Consider the following 15,016-nt stretch of genomic DNA (forward strand, 5'->3'; position numbering starts at 1 on the left):
CCCTGGTTTTCAAAACACTCTTACTAGGCTTGAAACACACAAGGTTATCACAATGCAACACCAAATCCTTCCCTAAGCTACTATAACCTGTGTCAAAGAAAGTCTGGTGTTTGAGGTAAACTTCAGGCACTCACCGCGCCGAGGTAGCTGATGCCGGTCAATCCCGTCGCTGCCATCCAGTGTTACGGACTTTGCACCGCTGCACCACTATTACGACTTTGTGGTCCCGTAGCGCTCGTCACCCGTTTCGTGACAGAGCGTTGGTAGCGAAGACTCCGAGCCTGGCGTCGATGAGAATAACAAAAGGGACTTTATACATTATATACAGGTTATCATACAGGACATGAACGGGTCGGCACTGGGGCCGAGTGCTCACAACAAACGCGACTGTTCTCGCACGGCGACGTACGGCGAAAACGCGTGACACATCTCACCCCAGTCGGGAGCGACACTGTCTCCCGGTGGGTCGGCGGATCCTGTTTTCGAGGCGGCCTCCTCGCCGCTTTATAATCCCCGAGAACCATTGTCACTCAAACGGCCCAATACAAAGTCAGCACACGACGGTCGTCCGAGGGGTCCAACCAGCGACCGCGCTGGCCACCCGGTTCAAAGTTCGCGCGCGCGGAGACCTCCATGCAAAAGGAGGTGCGGCGCCGGGCTGTCTGGCACACGCTGACACGTCTAAACACGTCGCCTGCCGATGCTTCTCCCGCAGGACACCGCTGCTTGACGGCTCAGCACCTTGACTTGTGAAGGGAGAATTAGGGCGCTCGCAGGATAGATTCTGCATCTTGCAGATTCGGAATCCGGGCTTGTGGTAATGGCACAACAGGCCACACGAACTGCGGCGGACTGCTGCGCGAGGTAAACTGATGAGGCAAGCAAGCAAATTAAGGCAGGTGGCAGCGTCACGTGCTCTGATGACGTTCCGATCATTATAGGCTGCTATCGCTCTTTGCCACCTTATTCGTCCGCGTCGAACCATTGTGCGCCGCTCCGACCATATCCTGAACCTGATTTGCGATGCAGACAGAGTGTGCCGACTCCTGATAGCTTCGAGCGCTGTGTTCTCGCCGCTTCGCGCTGAAGAGAGACGCGCGGGCCCACCTTAAGGCGAAAGCCTTAGGTGTCTATGTTGGCGGGTGACCTTGGTGAAACTGCGCCGTGATGAAAAATGGCCGATGCCGCAAAGAGCGAAAGCACGCCAAAAATGCTCGGATTGACGTCACATTTCTCAGGAAGGTTCCTGTAAACAAAGTAAACTAATGGCTTTGATAAGAAATTTTGCCACTTTTCGATCTGTGTACATATGTACGTATATTCTGAGTATCTCCAAGCGACGACAAACAACATTGTTTCGGTCTAGCTGCGCTACAATTGCATATTTTATGCGAAGCATATTACGAGGGCTCAACCCAGCTCCTCAGGCGCGGCGGTGACCATGAAATCACGTGACACCGTGACGTCACGACAGAGGAGAAGTGGCTTTGGCTCAACTCTTGCAAGACGGGCTGGGTGGGAATCGAACCAGGGTCTCCGGAGTGTGGGACGGAGACGCTACCACTGAGCCACGAGTACAACGCTTCAAAGCGGTACAAAAGCGCCTCTAGTGAATGCGGTGTTGCCTTAGAAACGCGCTGTTTCTAAGGCGTGCGTCTCTTGCTCAGGCGCACATTTCGTTGCCGCGCCGAACGCTGCTTTGCTCGACGCTCACCGCGTCCAATGCGGGGCGCGTAGTCGCTGCCCTGTAGCCCATTGTCTTACACCCCTTGGCGGGTCGACGGGAACGCTGTCGCGTTCCACTCTTGAAGGCGAAGAAGTAATGCATGAGTTGTTTCTTCGTCTAGCCGAACCAAATATAGCGAAGCAACAGCAGTTCACCAGGCTAAACAGTGGTTCAACAACTAAAATAAAGGCTAGTATGCTTCGCATCCTGGGCTTAACCTTACCTAAGCCACAGCCATTTTTTTAAATCGTGCTGCTTGATAGTTGGGACACCCTGTATATACATTTTGAAAAACCAAAGTGTCACTGAAAGGTGTTTTATGCTGTTCCTATGTTTGTGTAGCATTGCTGACTGATTGTTTATGTTCTCTGAATGTTCCCAACTGGGCCCGTGCAACGCAGATTTTATATCAACAAACGTTCTCTCTAGTGAGGAGCAGTGGGAGGCTGCCTTGCGCAGCTCCAGGCCCGATCTTCAGGAGGCCATCCTGGAGTGGGCTGAGAGGATAAAGGAGGCCTACTCCAAGTAGTTCCTCCCCCACCCTCTATTCCATTGCCCCCTTCCCTTTAAAGAGGGATAAATAAAGTTTTTCATCATCATCATCATCGACGCAATAGAGAGGAGGCATCAATTTCCTTAAGTACATATATATTGCGCATGAAAGAAGATCCACAGCAAAGTTCGATGAAGGGAACTCTGGATTCAGTATACAAATCTCCGAGGTATTACGATACTAAATGTATAAATTGCCGTGCCTTTCTTGAGAAAATAGGCTTAGCAGCTTGTACCAAAATTTATGAGCTCTTCATAAAATGTTGGGAAGATAGATAGATAAACTTTATTAAAAGAATAATCAGATAAAACTGCTGTGGCTTTGCTAAGGTTAAGCCCAGGATGCGAAGCATACTAGCCTTTATTTTAGTTGTTGAACCACTGTTTAGCCTGGTGAACTGCTGTTGCTTGGCTATATTTGGTTCTGCTAGACGAAGAAACAACTCATGCGTTACTCTGCTTCGCCTTCAAGAGTGGAACGCGACAGCGTTCCCGTCGACCCGCCAAGGGGTGTAAGACAATGGGCTACGGCGCAGCGACTACGCGCCCCGCATTGGACGCGGTGAGCGTCGAGCAACGCAGCGTTCGGCGCGGCAACGAAATGTGCGCCTGAGCAAGCGACGCACGCCTGAGCCTTAGAAACAGCTCGTTTCTAAGGCAACACCGCATTCACTAGAGGCGCTTTTGTACCGCTTTGAAGCATCGTACTCGTGGCTCAGTGGTAGCGTCTCCGTCTCACACTCCGGAGACCCTGGTTCGATTCCCACCCAGCCCATCTTGCAAGAGTTGAGCCAAAGCCACCTAGAAACAAGCGCAGCTGCTTATATACCGCCGCGACGCCGCAAGCAACGGCGCGAGTTGGAGCACAGTTTCTCCTCTGTCGTGACGTCACGGTGTCACGTGGTCAGCCTTGAAGGCGACGGCGCGAGTTTGGAGCCCCGTTTCTCCTCTGTCGTGACGTCACGGTGTCACGGTGTCACGTGGTGGTCGGGGCCCTTAGTCCAGGGCTCCGCTGGCTCTTGCCATCTTATCAGCTCTCTTAATGAGCTTGAGCTGGTCGTCGAGGGCCGAGCTGGAGAGCAGTGCCTCCCATTGCTCCCTTGTTGTGTTCGTGTCTGGGTGTTCTATGTTGTGTTGTGTGCACTCCCACGTAATGTGGTATAGGGTTGGTGTGGCCCCACAACATGGGCATTCGTCCCTGTAGGCTGTGGGGTGTATGCGATGTAATATGTGTAGGTTCGTGTAAGTGCCTGTCTGGAGCCTACGCCAGGCAGCGGCTTCTTCTGTCGTTAGGTTTCGATGGGGTGGTGGATATCGCAAGCGACGCCCTCTGTGGTAGTTCACGATGGCTGAATACTCGAGGTCGACAGGGTCCAGGTCTTCTGCAGCTGGCGTGATGAGTGCTCGGTTATGTACGAATCCTCGAGCTGCTCTGTCGGCTTGCAGGTTGCCCGTGATGCCAGTGTGGCCCGGTATCCAGATGATGGTTTGGGTGGTGAAGTCCTCAGAGTCCTCCTTCAGTGTTCCGGCTAGGACTTGGGCAGCAGGTCTTCCAATTCTACCCTGTAGGAAGTTGCGACAGGCCTGCTGGGAATCCGTGAGGATCGTCATTGGTTGGTTTGCGTGTAGGCCCTCGCGGATGGCTAACGCGATGGCCAGCTCTTCGGCTTCCGTAATCGTGCAGGGTCGGGTCGATGCCGCGGAGGCAACGTAGCCTCGGTGGTCGCATGCGCAAGTGCGCCCTTGTTGTTCGTCCCATACATGGCGGCGTCCGTAAAACGGGCCGTTGTACTGAACCTGAACGCTTTCTCCATGTACTGGGCCCTTGCTCTCCTCCTGCCGGAGTGTAGGTTAGGGTCCATGTTGCGTGGTATCGGGGCAAGGTGAAACCTGTCCTGGACGTGACGAGGTATCAAGCAGGTTTCTTGGGTTCGTGTTGTTATTGCTGGGAACCCCAAGGTTTGTAGGACCTGCCGGCCCGTGCGAGTCCGCGCAAGTCTCTGTTGTTGCGAGACGTAATGGGCTTCTGTCAGTTCGCTGAGGGTGTTGTGCAACCCTAGCGCCAATAATTTTTCAGTCGATGTACTCATCGGCAGGCGGAGAGCGGTCTTCAAAGCCATCCTCAAAAGTGTGTCGGCCTGCTTTGTCTCGGACTGTGTAAGGTGGTAGTAAGGCAGGCTGTATGTGATTCTGCTCACCACCAGGCTACTGACCAGTCGGAGGGTGTCCCTTTCCTTCATGCCTCTGTTCTTGGATGTTACGCGGGAGATCATGCGTGATACCGCCTTGACACTGGTTTTAAGGAGTGTAAGGGTGTGTGTGGCCCGCTGGTTGGACTGCAGCCACATGCCCAGCACCCTCAGCAATGGCTTCTCTGGTATGAGGGCCCCGTGGAGGCGTACCTCGAGTCTTCTTGTTGGGTCTGTGGGGACTGTGTGGTTACCCCGGCCTCGCCAGACTCGTAGGAGCTCAGATTTCTCGGGGGAGCATTGTAGACCCCGTTGGCCGACGTAATCTTGAATGATATTTGCTGCAGTTTGCAGCCGTTCTTCTTTTTCAACGAGGCACCCTGTTGTGGTCCAGAGCGTTATATCGTCTGCGTAGATTGCGTGCCGAAGACCTGCTACGTCCTGCAGTTTGCTTACGAGACTGATCATGGCGACGTTGAACAGCGTGGGAGAGATGACAGCACCTTGCGGTGTGCCCTTGTTGGGAGGGTGGTACACTGGAGTCTAGATCTCTCCCATCTTCAGCTCCGCCGTGCGGTGGCTCAGGAAGCTCTGAACATACTTGTACGTTCGCTCGCCGCAGTTGGTGTTGGCCAGCCCTTCTAGGATTCCTTGGTGGCTGACGTTGTCGAAAGCCCCTTTGATGTCGATTGCTAGGATGACGTGTTCGCCGCTGCGTGAAACGTTACTGAGGACTTCTTCCTTGATTTGAAGTAGCACATCTTGTGTGGACAGGCCTGCGCGGAAACCGAACATGGAGCCCGCGCATCGCCGCGTTAAAGAGAAAAGGGGAGATGACTGATCCCTGCGGCGTGCCTCGGCTCCCCAGCTCTATAAATTCAGTTTCATGTTCGCCGACTTTGATCCGGCACTTCCGGTCGGTGAGAAAGTCTCGGACGTATTGGTACGCTCGGTTTCCGACACCCAGTTGGGTCAGGCCCTCGAGCACCGCTGCGTGGGCGACATTGTCGAAGGCCTTCTTCAGGTCGAGGCCCAGGAGGCACCGGAATCGGCGAGCGTCCGCCGGACTTTCGGGTTGCATCACCTGCCTTTTTACCTGAAGGAGCACATCTTGGGAGGACAGGTGTGGCCTGAAACCAAACATAGAGTGGGGTAACTCGTCCCCATCTTCTACGTGTTCATTGAGACGGTCTAGGACCACGTGCTCCATCAGTTTGCCGACGCATGATGTCAGTGAAATTTGGGGACTGATAGCCATCCTAAAGAGTTTCTTTCCCTGAAATTTTTATCGTGGAACCAGGAATGCAACGGAATGCAGCGTGTATTCCGTGGCTGCCTATGCTGGGGACGCGCTTTTTTTGCCCCTACCAATATGGCCGCTGCGGCTTCGCTTGCTCTCGTAGGCAGCGGCAGATACTGCCACTCCAGTAGGTTGATATAACCTCTTTGGTTTGGAGCCTCCCATCTATGGAGTCGCCTCAGCGGGATTGTAATCTCGAAGGACATGCAGGGAAGAGTTAAGGTAGAGGAAGTTCACCATAGATGGCACGACGTACTTGTCGGCGGGATGCTTTACCATCTCGTTTCCTAGAAAAAAAGCCATTAGACGAGAACTTATAAGTATATTAGAATACGGTAACGGGAACTCAGTCACTGAGCTCGTTTCGCTACGGTGACTAGATGCGATAGTTTCTGTACCACGCCAGTAGTGGTTAATTACATAAATAGACGTGTTTGAATTCCGCGCTTGTGGCTTGAAAGGTCCTTGCGACATTTTATATTGTACTTTATCTTACCAAATCTTTAGGCATTCATAGTTTCCTAAACATATTTTTGTAGTCCTACTTAATTGCGAAGTGTTGCATTTTTAATGCAATACTTTGTTGGAAATTACCAATTCGCAAATTAATAAGTGTGACGAAGAAGAATTTGAAGCCATAGGGACGAGCTTTAATCCAATCCACGTACAGCTTACCATTTCCATGCTGACTGAACAACCATACTTGAAGTTGCGATCGCGGCGTACCACAGCGACCACGAAGATATGGTCACTGTGGTAACGAGTGAGGTAAAATAAAGACGATAACAACCACGAAGTTACGTGTATGAGTCTGTATTCCATCGGTATAGCAATAACCATATATATCACTATAGTTGTCAATAAACCACTAATATTTTTTGCCATAGTTGTTAGTTGGGGACGTAGTTAAGAGCGCTTCATTAAACGGAAGAGAAATCACCGGACATATAACAGGCGCCTCACTTCTTGCGCTCTGTGTATTCGTTGTCCTACTTAGTCTAGACTTTGTCTCGTTTTGCTCCGAAGGCTTGACGACAGGGATGTCAAATGATTTCGCAGATTACAATTATAGTGCCCGCATGCCTGGTAATCGATGAGCATTCTGTGCGGCTAACTTACTGCAGAGGAAGAAGCCGGCTAAGGGGAGCTCATGTTTCTTGATAGGGATTCTGTCCAAATGCCGAATTCTGCACAATAATTGTATTGTAGTGTGGGCACATGTACAAGGCTTTTGCTTAGATACATCGATTCAACCATAATTTGTTATTGCTAAAAAATGAAAAAGAAAGAAGCACGTGCATTCTCTTTTGAGGGTGGTGGTGGTGATAGCTTTAATGCACACAGAGGAGTTGCAGACACGCAGGTCCTTGGGCCCCCGCACGGCCCCAGTGCACTCAAACGTTCATGTGCCGGAGGCTCATGACGTTGGCAGCCCTGTCTGTGGCGATGGCTTGCTTGGTCGGGTCCTCGGAGCGCAGTAGGGTCTCCCAAGCCTCCCAAGTAGTAAGGTGCTCCAGGCCCCGCGGGGGAGGATCCGCCGGGCAGAGGAAGAGTATGTGGTCGAGAGTGGCTTTGGGGTGGTGGCAGAGGGTACAGGAGGGTTCAGTGTGGACGTGGTGATAGCGCGAGCGTATATAAGGGGAGGGTAAGGTGCGTGTTTGGAGCCGCCTCCATAGTGTCTGGTGATAATTGTCGAGGGAGGGATGGGGTGGGTGTAGAGCCGACGCTCGGCTTTGCAGGCTTGCGTCAGTTCACTGAATGAATGCATGCGCTCCCGTGAGAACCCTGGATCGGAGGCCGCCGGTGCCCGGTTGAGAGAACCTCGGGCTAAAGCGTTGGCAGCCTCGTTTCCAAGATTCGTAGAGTGGGCAGGCACCCATATGAGCTCCATGTGGCGGGGCGGGTGTGCAGCGAGGGAGCTCAGTATGCGAAATGCCAGGACGTGAACTCTCCCACGAGCAAAATTTAGTATCGCAGTTTTAGAGTCCGGTAATATATACCGGGCCTATGTGCGCGTAATAGCTAGGGCAATGGCGGCCTCTTCAGCCTCCTCCCAAGGGACAGTTGGGGATATGTGGAAGGTGGTAATCGGTTGTAGGGAGGGGTTCGTGATGGCAACAATCGCATCCTCACTTGTCCATGCGGCATCCAACCACACAGCATCCGGTTCCGTGCCATAGTGTTTGTGGAGCGCCCGTGCGCGAGCTCTGCGGCGGGGTTCGTGGTAGGTGGGGTGCATGTTTCTAGGGAGAGGTTTAATAAGAAGTTCGCGGTGAATGTGGTGAGGAACCTGGAGCTGTGTGGGATCCGTGGCTGGTATCCTGATACCGAGGGTGTTTAGGATGTGTCTGCCGGTGGTGGTTCTCGCGAGACGTATGTATTGTGTCTGTCGGTGGGCCTCAATAAGCTCACCTATCGTGTTATGTAGGCCTAGCTGGAAGAGTTTTTCGGTGGAGGTATTTAGAGGTAGGTGTAGTGCTGTCTTAAATGCTGTTCGAATCATGGCATCCAGGGTGGAGATTTCTCTGCCCTGGAGTTTAAGCTAGGGGAGCGTGAAGAGAAAGCGGCTGAGGACGAAGGCATGAATGAGACGACATAGGTCATGCTCCTTCATACCCCGGTGGTGTGCAGAAACTCGGCGGATTAGGTGGGATATCGACACTGCCGTCCGCTTGAGTTTGTGGATGGTGAGAGTGTTTTTCCCGCTATTTTGGATGTACCTTTGAGGGCATAACCTTGTTCTTAGGTTATAGTCGTAGCGTTTCAACTATGAACATGTGGGGAAGACCTAATCAGTGATGGGTTATGTAAGCATAGTGCGGACTCCATGGCACACACACACACACACACACACACACACACACACACACACACACACACGCACGCACGCACGCACGCACGCACGCACGCACGCACGCGCGCACACACACACACACACACGCACACACACGCACGCGCACAAACACACACACACACGCACACACACACACACACACACGAGCACACGCGCACACGCACACGCGCACACGCGCACACACGCACACACGCACACACGCACGCGCACACGCGCACACGCACGCGCACACACACACACACACACGCACACACACGCACGCGCACAAACACACACACACACACACACACACACACACACACGAGCACACGCACACGCGCACACGCGCACACACGCACACACGCACACACGCACACGTGTTACTATCCTATGGAAGTGTTGGCAATAAAGTTGTTATTCAATCGCTCCAACAAACTTTTCTCACGGGACCACTTCAGTCCAACGCTACAAATAAAAAGAAAAGGGAATGACAACCGCACATGGCTACAATAAAGTTTGGACTATAAATAAGAATTTATTAAATTTCTGGTTTTAAAGCCTGATGCAAAGAAAGTTTATTGTGATGAGTCCACTGTACATTAGATCTCAGTGGTCAGCAGTGCTGAACTCTGCTTCACTTAAGTAATCTCCCATCACGTACTGGTTTCTGGTGCTTGTACTGCTCCAATGATTAAATGCAGCTATATACTGTCACTCAGTCGCGTCCCTTGAGCACGACACACGGCTGTGGTTGACACTTCGCCCTCGCTAGTCTCGATATCTCTTCCGAGGCGCTGCACAGCACTTTACGGCTTATCTCACCCGCCTAGCTGGAAGAAGGCGGAACTGATTGCAGACGGTTGGCGCAAACGCGTCCTGCGTACCCGCCATCCGCTCGCTCAGCGTATACACAGCCCGAACAAGCCCGTTTGGTGCCGTTCCTAGGCGTCGTTTTTACCCGCGAAGATCACTGTGCACCTACGCTGAAGAAAGCATGGTGCGCTGTACTTGTGCCGAGCCCCATACGGAATTATGCCTCCTACGCGATTGATCGTGTTTGTGCGTGCAGTGCTACGTTAACCCTTGAAGAAGTGGGAGGTGCCTTGTAAACAGTCTGCCGGATGACGTCTGCTTGTTCGGCAGTGGCTTTCAGCATAACCGCTTTACGGATTCGTCTTGGCGTGTTTGAAAGCGGTGAGAAATCATTTTGTTTTCTTTTCCGCTTCCTCTCTGTGTGTTTTTGTCACTACTTCTTTGGTTATATGTATGCTCTATATATAGCAGCATGCGTCAACCACTAACTGTGCCTGCTACGACGCGTACAGATGGCAGTTGCCTCGGCCGAGTTCAAAGTTATTCGAGAAATGCGCCGCACATTTGCTTCAGTCGACGTGGGTGTCAACGGCGCACAAATGCTGTCTACAGTAAGAAACCCGTCCATTTTTTCTGCTGTTAGGTGCTCAAACGACTCCTCACGGAAGTTTCTGAAGCGCTGGCAGGAGCAGCATGCAGTCTATCACCAACTCCTCCAAGAATAAATTGAAATGCGGTTGCTTGATTTCGTCGTTATGTACTATATTGCGAAAGTTAAAGCAAATGGCCTGAAAGACCATATATAACAATAAGCACGAACATTGAATGATGAAGACCGCAAACTATGGCGATTCTTCGGGTGGTTCATGGAAGGCGGGTCGTCCGCAACCGGTCACAAAATTGCATTTATGCCGGTACCGCACGGTGCAGTGCGATTCACATGCGCCCTCTGGTTGGCCAAACGAGTAGCGAGGGGCTGGCGACATGCAACAGCACGTTGGCAGCCTCGTGTGCTAGCGACCAATGCGACTTCGAAACAATGACGTAGCACAGAATGAACAAACACGAGCGCTGTGTGATACATACACAGAGCTAGTGCTTGTTCATTCGGTGTTACGTCATTGTTTCGAAGTGCGCTGCATATTACATCATGAATTACCTACTAGCCCACCAGTACGTCTTAAGCCATTGATTACAATTGATTATGACAGACATAAAAATGATATATATGCATGATAGTTACTTTAGGCAGAGGTGCTTATCAGATATGTTTTCGAGAGCAGAATGTTTGCATGAAAATAAATAGTTATTTATATTGCTGAAAAGACATAGGCATGAAATGCATGGCATGAAATCATAGGCATAGGCAAAGCATAGGCATGAAATCACCTAAAGGTTACATTTCTTGTTGGTGCTAAAATGTTCCGGCAAATAAAAGTATTGTTATCTCATTCATTTCTTAAGAGATGGCAGATGTTAATGGGGGCACACAAGGCCGTAATGCCCATGTGAAAAGGCCCGAGTTGCCAATCTGCTGCCCCTTCACTATTTATCCATACCTCTGTCAACATTTAAACAATGTATAGCCTGTGGTCCAAGTGCATACAGGCATGCTTCCTCTCTCAGCATTGGTGACAATCACGGGTGATCGCCTTGATACCGCTTGCTGCTGTCAACATCATTCATTCACGTGTTCTCTTTTTATTATTTTCCCTAGATAAAACGAAGCTTGTACAAGATGCATGAAGCCAGTAAGCTATAGCAAAGTAGTCATGATATTTTATTGAGTCGGGCATGCCCCAAATGTCATTCATGTAGTGACATGAATTAAAGCCACATTAAAAAAATTAGAAGTGCATAGGCTAACATGCCCAGGTGCTCAGCAACTGTGTTTCATCTCAAAGCAAACTAAGATTATCAAGTGACTAGAGAGATTTACATTAGGGGTACGAAAGCGTTGAGGGCCTATAGCACTTGGGGCCCCAACGATTGCGTCCACCAAACCTAAAACTCTCAATAGGCTTTGCAACGAGTGGAGTGATCTTTCATGCAAAATAGTTGATGTAGCAAGTGGTTTATAGTTGTCTTTCTTAGTCAGCAATTGGTTAAACAGGCACGTGACAAGGAAATGAAATGCTGGTTCATGTGGTGCTCAAGACACAAATAGGACAATGTTTGCCATGCCTGCTGTCCCACCAATTCCAACATGCAGTAGCTAGTAGGCAATGGATGCACGTTCATTGTGTCAGTACAACTTGCCCCAACCTATAATGAAAGAACATAATATCTGCATTATAGACATTAGTTCATTAGAACCATGTGCAGGGCAGCACAAGAAAGTAAGGGGATGTTTGTTGCCGTTTTTTTTATTTTCATAACCAACGGATGGTTTGTTAGGTGGAGCTTTGTGATGAATTCAGAAGATGTTCATTGTAAATCTGCAATGTGGACGTGTTCTGTTATCACCTAGTCTCTCCATAAGCAGTCAAACAAATGCAGCTAGCCCTATGAGCACTGTCAAACGGGACACAGAAATTTGCAGTTAAGAAGCCACAGTGACTCAGACTCTGTGCTGAACCTAAAATTGTTCCAATATAAAAAATCGTAGTGGCAAATCGGGTGCACATTCACCTGTACTATACAAATTCATTTGTTACAACTAATCTTTAACTCGTCCTCGTATTGCTTATAGTTACAAAAACCTTGTTGGAGCATTCTCTGTGGAGTAAAATGACCTTACAAGTCGCAGCTACTTGTTTACTCTATTAACATGTAATAGCACCCGTCTCTCCTGTATTCCTGTACGCATGGCATAATAGCATGGCTGGCCACAATCACCTCTTTCCATTAGACTGAAATGAGCGTGGTGTACATTTGTTACCAAAATGTGCTTCAAATCATAACTCTTTATCATTCTTTAATCTGAGAAGTAAGGATAGATGTTCAGCCTTGCTGGTGTAGCATTTTATAAGTATTAATCCACCATGATATTTCTAAACAAGCAGTGATGAAATTATATAATGAAGCCATGCCATTAGTACGGTTGAGGTTTTGCTTTCCTAAGGAGTCTCACTGCCACCTTCCCAATTTCGTAAATACCTAGACATATTAAACTCAACTTCATAGCCTATGTTTGAACACAACAAATAAACCAGATTAGCACAACAGCCCTTATATCATTATCTTAATCGCTATAAATACTAAGTACCACATGATATGTAGTCATATTCTGCTTGAATGTTTGGTGAATTGCATAAATTATTTTTCTCACCCTTACTACCTAGCTGATGATGTTTTCTTGTTATAATAATTAAGCAATAAGGTTAATGCACTGCTGTGAGAACTATAACTAGCTTCACAGTAGCACTGCACAGCTACCCTTAGACCACATCGTAGACATATAGGCTCTCCACAATCAGCATAGTTTTGTAAGGTAGCTGAGCAGGGTGCGAATTCACGTGTATCTAATAAATGTCTGTGCCATTGAGAGGCTGTGTACCTGTCTGCTATATACTTACCTATTCACAATACAATAGCAAAAAAAACACAGAATATACAAAACAACACAATCATGTTCCCCCCAAAAAGCTGCTTTTTTCCATTATTGAATGCAGCAAAATAAGACTTCAGAAAGCACAACTATGGCTTGGGTGCACCTTTGTGCATTGTAGAAGAAGTAGATGTGAGCGTTTTTTTTTTCAACCATGAAATGGATAAAAATTGTAAGTATCAAATATTGAATAGTCGTACGATGACGTACGTACTTGTAGTAGCAATATCTAATTCCACATATTTAGGTACTGCTTCTTAACTAGTGCAAAAGAAAGCTATCTATTGCGGACAAAAGAAAAGTTTTAAATGCAAGGCTGCTAATTGTTACATTAAGAAAACTACATGAATAGTATTTCAACAGGTTTAGAGCCTCGTTGCAAAGAAGCTTTCTAAGAAAGAATGGCTGCTGTATGAAGAGATTTGGAAAATGCGCAATAAATTGTTGCCAAAGAAACATCAAAGTTGTAGACAAAAAAAGAAAAGAACCTTATGAAAAACTCCACTTTCGTAGACACATGTAAAAGGACTCGTTGCAAGGAAAGCAGGACAGACTTGTAGCATAAAAGAAAAATTTGCCAGTTCAACAGATGTGTGGTTGGCTTTTTCGCAAAAAAAGCCTATGGGAAAGTTTCGTTGCCAATATGGCTGAAAGATACTTTCGTCAACGCGCTTGCCTTTGGGAGGCTACATACGCTTGTTCACATGCAAGCACCTGTCGCATAGTCGTTGTTAAAGAACGTCAATTCATTTAATGACACGAAAGCCTCCTCTGACCTCGGGAAAAGAATAGTTGTGTTGTTATATGTACGTAACATTTAGGACATCAAGGTACTTTTTTCACATTATGCAAGTACTCATGAAAGACAAGACTGCAAGAAACAGCATGACGCGTTTGCACAATCCATAACTGATCATGTCAATGAGCTACCCATTTCATGTGGCAAAGTTGTATAGGTGCAGATGGGATGTAGCATCTGTTGTTCAGAGATTCGTCTGTTCACAAGTGTTATGCAACTGATCATTGCGGGAAAAGAGAAAGAACAAGCATTGATTCCCAGTATCTCAGCATGCCACTTGTTCCTGAAAAGTGACTATCATTTCAAGTCAAGCTTGCACCTGACAAAGTTGCATTTAGTTTTATACTTATATGCCCATATGTGTGTACCCCATCTGTAATGAACTATTCCTTTATGACCAGTGTCATGTCATTCCTGTACATAAATGTGATTTTGCAGAATGCACTTATAAACTTTTCATCAGCATAGTAGTACTTTTGCTCGTACGTGCGCACCAGTTTTCTGTCGCAACACCCACTTCGCATCCGTGATAAGTACTGCAGTCAGTAAACTAGAGTTTTAGATTAAGTTTATTGAACTGCTCTCATTCCAGCAAACCCCAAGCACGATTTGGGTTTTTGCAAGTTATTTGTATCCTCTTATTTAAGGGTGTTTTCTGCATGCAATGAATTTTAGGATTTATGCTGTTTAGATTAATGTCAACCTGATAAAAGGAATGGTGATCCAGCGGGCGTAAAGGCGGAGAGAGGGTCTGGCCGTGGGAATGGGAGAGGAGAACTGTTACTCCCAACTGGTCTTCTGCGCTGCTTCTCAGTATAGGGCTGGTACCAGTTCGCGGCGGCTTTCTTCCGGGAAGTGTTCATGGGCCCTTCGCGTCGTCTCGGCGTCCCTTGAAGTGGCAACCCTTTCTTCTCTTTCTGGCGCTTCTTCTCTGACAAGGGGAGAGTGTCCAACACTTCATCGCTGAACTTAGGAGGCTGGCAACTTCTGTAGCATGACGACCCGTATGTTACGATACCGCATCGTTTGCGGTATCCGGGACGACGATGCACGGCGTTCCTTGTTGACCCGTCAGAAGCTTTGGAAGAGGCTGAAGAGTTCGCCAGGGCTTCCGAAAAGGTGCGAGAAGATGTCCGAGACATGCAGGAGAATAGCATGGGGAACGGAAACAGCATCGTTAATACCCTGTAGCCACAGCTGTGCTGGAAGCCACGACCACCAATCAGCAGCGTGGAAAGCAGTCACCCTCTGTGC

The 15,016-nt window shown here is 48.7% G+C and overlaps 1 protein-coding gene across 1 annotated transcript in view; it reads left to right on the plus strand.

Moving 5' to 3' along the window:
- The first annotated feature begins 9,469 nt into the window (after window positions 1-9,469).
- The window catches only part of LOC135917728 (E3 ubiquitin-protein ligase MIB2-like), a 74,937-nt gene continuing 69,390 nt past the window's right edge, over window positions 9,470-15,016 (plus strand). The window contains exon 1 of the mRNA XM_065451303.1: window positions 9,470-9,794. The gene's annotated coding sequence lies outside the window, so the exon portion shown is untranslated. The remainder of the gene's footprint in view (window positions 9,795-15,016) is intronic.

This window comes from Dermacentor albipictus, chromosome 2 (assembly GCF_038994185.2).
Source record: "Dermacentor albipictus isolate Rhodes 1998 colony chromosome 2, USDA_Dalb.pri_finalv2, whole genome shotgun sequence".
NCBI classification, from domain to species: domain Eukaryota; kingdom Metazoa; phylum Arthropoda; class Arachnida; order Ixodida; family Ixodidae; genus Dermacentor; species Dermacentor albipictus.